Source organism: Leptodactylus fuscus, chromosome 3 (assembly GCF_031893055.1).
Source record: "Leptodactylus fuscus isolate aLepFus1 chromosome 3, aLepFus1.hap2, whole genome shotgun sequence".
In the NCBI taxonomy this organism is placed as follows: Eukaryota; Metazoa; Chordata; class Amphibia; order Anura; family Leptodactylidae; genus Leptodactylus; species Leptodactylus fuscus.
Genome location: NC_134267.1, coordinates 123873395 through 123880894, shown reverse-complemented (window position 1 = coordinate 123880894; position 7500 = coordinate 123873395). Strand labels below are relative to the sequence as shown.

General features: G+C 48.8%; 19 non-coding genes across 19 annotated transcripts in view; 9 read left to right on the top strand and 10 right to left on the bottom strand.

The window, feature by feature from the left end:
- Positions 1–60, bottom strand: part of TRNAK-CUU (transfer RNA lysine (anticodon CUU)) — a 73-nt gene extending 13 nt beyond the window's left edge. The window contains exon 1 of the tRNA in view: positions 1–60. This exon is cut by the window's left edge and continues 13 nt beyond it. This is a non-coding gene — a tRNA (tRNA-Lys).
- A 117-nt stretch (positions 61–177) lies between these two features.
- Positions 178–248, top strand: TRNAD-GUC (transfer RNA aspartic acid (anticodon GUC)). Its single transcript has one exon. It is a non-coding gene; the product is annotated as a tRNA-Asp (tRNA).
- Positions 249–554: 306 nt separating this feature from the next.
- On the bottom strand, positions 555–627 carry TRNAM-CAU (transfer RNA methionine (anticodon CAU)). Its single transcript has one exon. It is a non-coding gene; the product is annotated as a tRNA-Met (tRNA).
- A 117-nt stretch (positions 628–744) lies between these two features.
- Positions 745–815, top strand: TRNAG-GCC (transfer RNA glycine (anticodon GCC)). Its single transcript has one exon. It is a non-coding gene; the product is annotated as a tRNA-Gly (tRNA).
- A 306-nt stretch (positions 816–1121) lies between these two features.
- On the bottom strand, positions 1122–1194 carry TRNAK-CUU (transfer RNA lysine (anticodon CUU)). Its single transcript has one exon. It is a non-coding gene; the product is annotated as a tRNA-Lys (tRNA).
- Positions 1195–1311: 117 nt separating this feature from the next.
- TRNAG-GCC (transfer RNA glycine (anticodon GCC)) lies at positions 1312–1382 on the top strand. Its single transcript has one exon. It is a non-coding gene; the product is annotated as a tRNA-Gly (tRNA).
- An 873-nt stretch (positions 1383–2255) lies between these two features.
- TRNAK-CUU (transfer RNA lysine (anticodon CUU)) lies at positions 2256–2328 on the bottom strand. The gene has a single exon. It is a non-coding gene; the product is annotated as a tRNA-Lys (tRNA).
- Positions 2329–3012: 684 nt separating this feature from the next.
- On the top strand, positions 3013–3083 carry TRNAG-GCC (transfer RNA glycine (anticodon GCC)). The gene has a single exon. It is a non-coding gene; the product is annotated as a tRNA-Gly (tRNA).
- A 1062-nt stretch (positions 3084–4145) lies between these two features.
- On the top strand, positions 4146–4216 carry TRNAG-GCC (transfer RNA glycine (anticodon GCC)). Its single transcript has one exon. It is a non-coding gene; the product is annotated as a tRNA-Gly (tRNA).
- A 306-nt stretch (positions 4217–4522) lies between these two features.
- TRNAK-CUU (transfer RNA lysine (anticodon CUU)) lies at positions 4523–4595 on the bottom strand. Its single transcript has one exon. It is a non-coding gene; the product is annotated as a tRNA-Lys (tRNA).
- A 117-nt stretch (positions 4596–4712) lies between these two features.
- TRNAG-GCC (transfer RNA glycine (anticodon GCC)) lies at positions 4713–4783 on the top strand. The gene has a single exon. It is a non-coding gene; the product is annotated as a tRNA-Gly (tRNA).
- A 306-nt stretch (positions 4784–5089) lies between these two features.
- Positions 5090–5162, bottom strand: TRNAK-CUU (transfer RNA lysine (anticodon CUU)). Its single transcript has one exon. It is a non-coding gene; the product is annotated as a tRNA-Lys (tRNA).
- A 117-nt stretch (positions 5163–5279) lies between these two features.
- TRNAG-GCC (transfer RNA glycine (anticodon GCC)) lies at positions 5280–5350 on the top strand. Its single transcript has one exon. It is a non-coding gene; the product is annotated as a tRNA-Gly (tRNA).
- A 306-nt stretch (positions 5351–5656) lies between these two features.
- Positions 5657–5729, bottom strand: TRNAK-CUU (transfer RNA lysine (anticodon CUU)). The gene has a single exon. It is a non-coding gene; the product is annotated as a tRNA-Lys (tRNA).
- A 117-nt stretch (positions 5730–5846) lies between these two features.
- TRNAG-GCC (transfer RNA glycine (anticodon GCC)) lies at positions 5847–5917 on the top strand. Its single transcript has one exon. It is a non-coding gene; the product is annotated as a tRNA-Gly (tRNA).
- A 305-nt stretch (positions 5918–6222) lies between these two features.
- Positions 6223–6295, bottom strand: TRNAK-CUU (transfer RNA lysine (anticodon CUU)). Its single transcript has one exon. It is a non-coding gene; the product is annotated as a tRNA-Lys (tRNA).
- Positions 6296–6413: 118 nt separating this feature from the next.
- On the top strand, positions 6414–6484 carry TRNAG-GCC (transfer RNA glycine (anticodon GCC)). Its single transcript has one exon. It is a non-coding gene; the product is annotated as a tRNA-Gly (tRNA).
- Positions 6485–6790: 306 nt separating this feature from the next.
- Positions 6791–6863, bottom strand: TRNAK-CUU (transfer RNA lysine (anticodon CUU)). The gene has a single exon. It is a non-coding gene; the product is annotated as a tRNA-Lys (tRNA).
- Positions 6864–7357: 494 nt separating this feature from the next.
- TRNAK-CUU (transfer RNA lysine (anticodon CUU)) lies at positions 7358–7430 on the bottom strand. The gene has a single exon. It is a non-coding gene; the product is annotated as a tRNA-Lys (tRNA).
- Between the last annotated feature and the right edge of the window lie 70 nt (positions 7431–7500).

Genomic DNA, 7500 nt, shown 5'->3' with positions numbered 1-7500 from the left:
GCTCGAACCCACGACCCTGAGATTAAGAGTCTCATGCTCTACCGACTGAGCTAGCCGGGCTCGGTGCAGCTACATTGTGGGGCTATACAGCAGGATAGAGACGGCATCGGTGGAAAACATCCCAGTCCGGCCCCTAAGTCCGGCAGGAGCCGCTAGCGTCAAAACAGACCTTGTCAAGCATTGGTGGTTCAGTGGTAGAATTCTCGCCTGTCACGCGGGAGGCCCGGGTTCGATTCCCGGCCAATGCAATACTCTTGATTTTGTTGTTTTGCCTGTTCTTCGAAATGGGTATCCTTGGTTCCATTTCTCCTTGATTAACTCCTTCCAAGTAAAATAGCATCCTGGATGCAAACAGCCATGTCAGCTGTTCGTCAGGGAAGGAGTGTAATTATGGGTTGGTTTTCATGCCTCTTGGGCCTTCCATTGAAAGGTTGTTTACTTTTATTGCTCCATTCAAGGTCTCTTTTTTTAGTTCATTTTTTTGTCTGATCAGGATGGGAAGAGGACTTGTAAACTGACAGTTGGGGGAAGAATGACCAAAATAAACCAACTTCCGCCCAACGTGGGGCTCGAACCCACGACCCTGAGATTATGAGTCTCATGCTCTACCGACTGAGCTAGCCGGGCTCGGTATGTCTGCATTGTGAGGCTATCCAGCAGGATAGAGATGGCATCGGTGGAAAACATCCCAGTCCGGCCCCTAAGTCCGGCAGGAGCCGCTAGCGTCAAAACAGACCCTGTCAAGCATTGGTGGTTCAGTGGTAGAATTCTCGCCTGCCACGTGGGAGGCCTGGGTTCGATTCCCGGCCAATGCAATACGCTTGATTTTGTTGTTTTGCCTGTTCTTCAAAATGGGTATCCTTGGATCCATTTCTCCTTGACTAACTCCTTCCAAGTAAAATAGCATCCTGGATGCAAACAGCCATGTCAGCTGTTTGTCAGGGAAGGAGTGTAATTATGGGTTGGTTTTCATGCCTCTTGGGCCTTCCATTGAAAGTTTGTTTACTTTTATTGCTCCATTCAAGGTCTCTTTTTTTAGTTCATTTTTTTGTCTAATCAGGATGGGAAGAGGACTTGTAAGCTGACAGTTGGGGGAAGAATGACGAAAATAAACCAACCTCCGCCCAACGTGGGGCTCAAACCCACGACCCTGAGATTAAGAGTCTCATGCTCTACCGACTGAGCTAGCCGGGCTCGGTGTAGCTACATTGTGGGGCTATACAGCAGGATAGAGACGGCATCGGTGGAAAACATCCCAGTCCGGCCCCTAAGTCCGGCAGGAGCCGCTAGCGTCAAAACAGACCTCGTCAAGCATTGGTGGTTCAGTGGTAGAATTCTCGCCTGCCACGTGGGAGGCCCGGGTTCGATTCCCGGCCAATGCAATACTCTTGATTTTGTTGTTTTGCCTGTTCTTCGAAATGGGTATCCTTGGTTCCATTTCTCCTTGACTAACTCCTTCCAAGTAAAATAGCATCCTGGATGCAAACAGCCATGTCAGCTGTTTGTCAGGGAAGGAGTGTAATTATGGGTTGGTTTTCATGCCTCTTGGGCGTTCCATTGAAAGGTTGTTTACTTTTATTGCTCCATTCAAGGTCTCTTTTTTTAGTTCATTTTTTTGTCTGATCAGGATGGGAAGAGGACTTGTAAGCTGACAGTTGGGGGAAGAATGACCAAAATAAACCAACTTCCGCCCAACGTGGGGCTCGAACCCACGACCCTGAGATTAAGAGTCTCATGCTCTAACGACTGAGCTAGCCGGGCTCAGTGTTTCTGCATTGTGGGGCTATCCAGCAGGATAGAGATGGCATCGGTGGAAAACATCCCAGTCCGGCCCCTAAGTCCGGCAGGAGCCGCTAGCGTCAAAACAGACCCCGTCAAGCATTGGTGGTTCAGTGGTAGAATTCTCGCCTGCCCCGCGGGAGACCCGTGTTCGATTCCCGGCCAATGCAATACTCTTGATTTTGTTGTTTTGCCTGTTCTTCGAAATGGGTATCCTTGGTTCCATTTCTCCTTGACTAACTCCTTCCAAGTAAAATAGCATCCCGGATGCAAACAACCATGTCAGCTGTTTGTCAGGGAAGGAGTGTAATTTTGGGTTGGTTTTCATGCCTCTTGGGCCTGCCATTGAAAGGTTGTTTACTTTTATTTCTTCATTCAAGGTCCCTTTGTTTAGTTCATTTTTTTTTCTGATCAGGATGGGAAGAGGACTTGTAAGCTGACAGTTGGGGGAAGAATGACCAAAATAAGCCAACCTCCGCCCAACGTGGGGCTCGAACCCACGACCCTGAGATTAAGAGTCTCATGCTCTACCGACTGAGCTAGCCGGGTTCGGTGTGGCTGCATTGTGGGGCTATACAGCAGGATAGAGACGACATCGGTGGAAAACATCCCAGTCCGGCCCCTTAGTCCGGCAGGAGCCGCTAGCGTCAAAACAGAACCCGTCAAGCATTGGTGGTTCAGTGGTAGAATTCTCGCCTGCCACGTGGGAGGCCCGGGTTTGATTGCTGGCCAAAGCAATACTCTTGATTTTGTTGTTTTGCCTGTTCTTCCAAATGGGTATCCTTGGTTCCATTTCTCCTTGACTAACTCCTTCCAAGTAAAATATCATCTTGGATGCAAACAGCCATGTCAGTTGTTTGTCAGGGAAGTACTGTATTTATGGGTTGGTTTTCACGCCTCTTTGGCCTTCCATTGAAAGGTTGTTTACTTTTATTTCTTCATTCAAAGTCTCTTTGTTTAGTTCATTTTTTTTTCTGATCAGGATGGGAAGAGGACTTGTAAGCTGACAGTTGGGGGAAGAATGACCAAAATAAACCAAACTCCGCCCAACGTGGAGCTCGAACCCACGACCCTGAGATTAAGAGTCTCATGCTCTACCGACTGAGCTAGCCGGGCTCGGTGTGTCTGCATTGTGGGGCTATCCAGCAGGATAGAGATGGCATCGGTGGAAAACATCCCAGTCCGGCCCCTAAGTCCGACAGGAGCCGCTAGCGTCAAAACAGACCCCGTCAAGCATTGGTGGTTCAGTGGTAGAATTCTCGCCTGCCACGCGGGAGGCCCGGGTTCGATTCCTGGCCAATGCAATACTCTTGATTTTGTTGTTTTGCCTGTTCTTCGAAATGGGTATCCTTGGTTCCATTTCTCCTTGACTAACTCCTTCCAAGCAAAATAGCATCCTGGATGCAAACAGCCATGTCAGCTGTTTGTCAGGGAAGGAGTGTAATTATGGGTTGGTTTTCATGCCTCTTGGGCCTTCCATTGAAAGGTTGTTTACTTTTATTGCTCCATTCAAGGTCTCTTTTTTTAGTTCATTTTTTTGTCTGATCAGGATGGGAAGAGGACTTGTAAGCTGACAGTTGGGGGAAGAATGACCAAAATAAACCAACCTCCGCCCAACGTGGGGCTCGAACTTACAACCCTGAGATTAAGAGTCTCATGCTCTACCGACTGAGCTAGCCGGGCTCGGTGTGGGTGCATTGTGGGGCTATACAGCAGGATAGAGACGGCATCGGTGAAAAACATCCCAGTCCGGCCCCTAAGTCCGGCAGGAGCCGCTAGCGTCAAAACAGACCCCGTCAAGCATTGGTGGTTCAGTGGTAGAATTCTCGCCTGCCACGTGGGAGGCCTGGGTTCGATTGCCGGCCAATGCAATACTCTTGATTTTGTTGTTTTGCCTGTTCTTCGAAATGGGTATCCTTGGTTCCATTTCTCCATGACTAACTCCTTCCAAGTAAAATAGCATCCTGGATGCAAACAGCCATGTCAGCTGTTTGTCAGGGAAGGAGTGTAATTATGGGTTGGTTTTCATGCCTCTTGGGCCTTCCATTGAAAGGTTGTTTACTTTTATTGCTCCATTCAAGGTCTCTTTTTTTAGTTCATTTTTTGTCTGATCAGGATGGGAAGAGGACTTGTAAGCTGACAGTTGGGGGAAGAATGACGAAAATAAACCAACCTCTGCCCCACGTGGGGCTCGAACCCACAACCCTGAGATTAAGAGTCTCAAGATTTACCGACTGAGCTAGCCGGGCTTAGTGTGGCTTCATTGTGGGGCTATACAGCAGGATAGAGACGGCATCGGTGGAAAACATCCCAGTCCGGCCCCTAAGTCCGGCAGGAGCCGCTAGCATCAACATAAACACCGTCAAGCATTGGTGGCTCAGTGGTAGAATTCTCGCCTGCCATGCGGGAGGCCCGGGTTCGATTCCCGGCCAATGCACTACTCTTGATTTTGTTGTTTTGCCTGTTCTTCGAAATGGGTATCCTTGGTTCCATTTCTTCTTGACTAACTCCTTCCAAGTAAAATAGCATCCTGGATGCAAACAGCCATGTCAGCTGTTTGTCAGGGAAGGAGTGTAATTTTGGGTTGGTTTTCATGCCTCTTGGGCCTGCCATTGAAAGGTTATTTACTTTTATTGCTCCATTCAAGGTCTCTTTTTTTAGTTCATTTTTCTGTCTTATCAGGATGGGAAGAGGACTTGTAAGCTGACAGTTGGGGGAAGAATGACGAAAATAAACCAACCTCCGCCCAACGTGGGGCTCGAACCCACGACCCTGAGATTAAGAGTCTCATGCTCTACCGACTGAGCTAGCCGGGCTCGGTGTGGCTGTATTGTGGGGCTATACAGCAGGATAGAGACGGCATCGGTGGAAAACATCCCAGTCCGGCCCCTAAGTCCGGGAGGAGCCGCTAGCATCAACATAAACACCGTCAAGCATTGGTGGTTCAGTGGTAGATTTCTCGTCTGCCACGCGAGAGGCCCGGGTTCGATTCCCGGCCAATGCAATACTCTTGATTTTGTTGTTTTGCCTGTTCTTCGAAATGGGTATCCTTGGTTCCATTTCTCCTTGACTAACTCCTTCCAAGTAAAATAGCATCCTGGATGCAAACAGCCATGTCAGCTGTTTGTCAGGGAAGGAGTGTAATTATGGGTTGGTTTTCATGCCTCTTGGGCCTTCCATTGAAAGGTTGTTTACTTTTATTGCTCCATTCAAGGTCTCTTTTTTTAGTTCATTTTTTTGTCTGATCAGGATGGGAAGAGGACTTGTAAGCTGACAGTTGGGGGAAGAATGACCAAAATAAACCAACCTCCGCCCAACGTGGGGCTCGAACCCACGACCCTGAGATTAAGAGTCTCATGCTCTACCGACTGAGCTAGCCGGGCTCGGTGTGTCTGCATTGTGGGGCTTTCCAGCAGGATAGAGATGGCATCGGTGTAAAACATCCCAGTCCGGCCCCTAAGTCCGGCAGGAGCCGCTAGCGTCAAAACAGACCCCGTCAAGCATTGGTGGTTCAGTGGTAGAATTCTCGCCTGCCACGCGGGAGGCCCGGGTTCGATTCCCGGCCAATGCAATACTCTTGATTTTGTTGTTTTGCCTGTTCTTCCAAATGGGTATCCTTGGTTCCATTTCTCCTTGACTAACTCCTTCCAAGTAAAATATCATCTTGGATGCAAACAGCCATGTCAGCTGTTTGTCAGGGAAGTACTGTATTTATGGGTTGGTTTTCACGCCTCTTTGGCCTTCCATTGAAAGGTTGTTTACTTTTATTTCTTCATTCAAGGTCTCTTTGTTTAGTTCATTTTTTTTTCTGATCAGGATGGGAAGAGGACTTGTAAGCTGACAGTTGGGGGAAGAATGACCAAAATAAACCAACCTCCGCCCAACGTGGGGCTCGAACCCACGACCCTGAGATTAAGAGTCTCATGCTCTTCCGACTGAGCTAGCCGGGCTCGGTGTGTCTGCATTGTGGGGCTATCCAGCAGGATAGAGATGGCATCGGTGGAAAACATCCCAGTGCGGCCCCTAAGTCCGGCAGGAGCCGCTAGCGTCAAAACAGACCCCTTCAAGCATTGGTGGTTCAGTGGTAGAATTCTCGCCTGCCACGCGGGAGGCCCGGGTTCGATTCCCGGCCAATGCAATACTCTTGATTTTGTTGTTTTGCCTGTTCTTCGAAATGGGTATCCTTGGTTCCATTTCTCCTTGACTAACTCCTTCCAAGTAAAATAGCATCCTGGATGCAAACAGCCATGTCAGCTGTTTGTCAGGGAAGGAGTTTAATTATGGGTTGGTTTTCATGACTCTTGGGCCTTCCATTGAAAGGTTGTTTACTTTTATTGCTCCATTCAAGGTCTCATTTCTTAGTTCATTTTTTGTCTGATCAGGATGGGAAGAGGACTTGTAAGCTGACAGTTGGGGGAAGAATGACGAAAATAAACCAACCTCCGCCCAACGTGGGGCTCGAACCCACAACCCTGAGATTAAGAGTCTCAAGCTTTACCGACTGAGCTAGCCGGGCTTAGTGTGGCTTCATTGGGGGGGCTATACATCAGGATAGAGAAGGCATCGGTGGAAAACATCCCAGTCCGGCCCCTAAGTCCGGCAGGAGCCGCTAGCGTCAAAACAGACCCCGTCAAGCATTGGTGGTTCAGTGGTAGAATTCTTGCCTGCCACGCGGGAGGCCCGGGTTCGATTCCCGGCCAATGCAATACTCTTGATTTTGTTGTTTTGCCTGTTCTTCGAAATGGGTATCCTTGGTTCCATTTCTCCTTGACTAACTCCTTCCAAGTAAAATAGCATCCTGGATGCAAACAGCCATGTCAGCTGTTTGTCAGGGAAGGAGTGTAATTATGGGTTGGTTTTCATGCCTCTTGGGCCTTCCATTGAAAGGTTGTTTACTTTTATTGCTCTATTCAAGGTCTCTTTTTTTAGTTCATTTTTTTGTCTGATCAGGATGGGAAGAGGACTTGTAAGCTGACAGTTGGGGGAAGAATGACCAAAATAAACCAACCTCCGCCCAACGTGGGGCTCGAACCCACGACCCTGAGATTAAGAGTCTCATGCTCTACCGACTGAGCTAGCCGGGCTCGGTGTGTCTGCATTGTGGGGCTATCCAGCAGGATAGACATGGCATCGGTGGAAAACATCCCAGTCCGGCCCCTAAGTCCGGCAGGAGCCGCTAGCGTCAAAACAGACCCCGTCAAGCATTGGTGGTTCAGTGGCAGATTTCTCGCCTGCCACGCGGGAGGCCCGGGTTCGATTCCCGGCCAATGCAATACTCTAGATTTTGTTGTTTTGCCTGTTCTTCGAAATGGGTATCCTTGGTTCCATTTCTCCTTGACTAACTCCTTCCAAGTAAAATAGCATCCTGGATGCAAACAGCCATGTCAGCTGTTTGTCAGGGAAGGAGTGTAATTATGGGTTGGTTTTCATGCCTCTTGGGGCTTCCATTGAAAGGTTGTTTACTTTTATTGCTCCATTCAAGGTCTCTTTTTTTAGTTCATTTTTTTGTCTGATCAGGATGGGAAGAGGACTTGTAAGCTGACAGTTGGGGGAAGAATGACCAAAATAAACCAACCTCCGCCCAACGTGGGGCTCGAACCCACGACCCTGAGATTAAGAGTCTCATGCTCTACCGACTGAGCTAGCCGGCCTCGGTGTGTCTGCATTGTGGGGCTTTCCAGCAGGATAGAGATGGCATCGGTGGAAAACATCCCAGTCCGG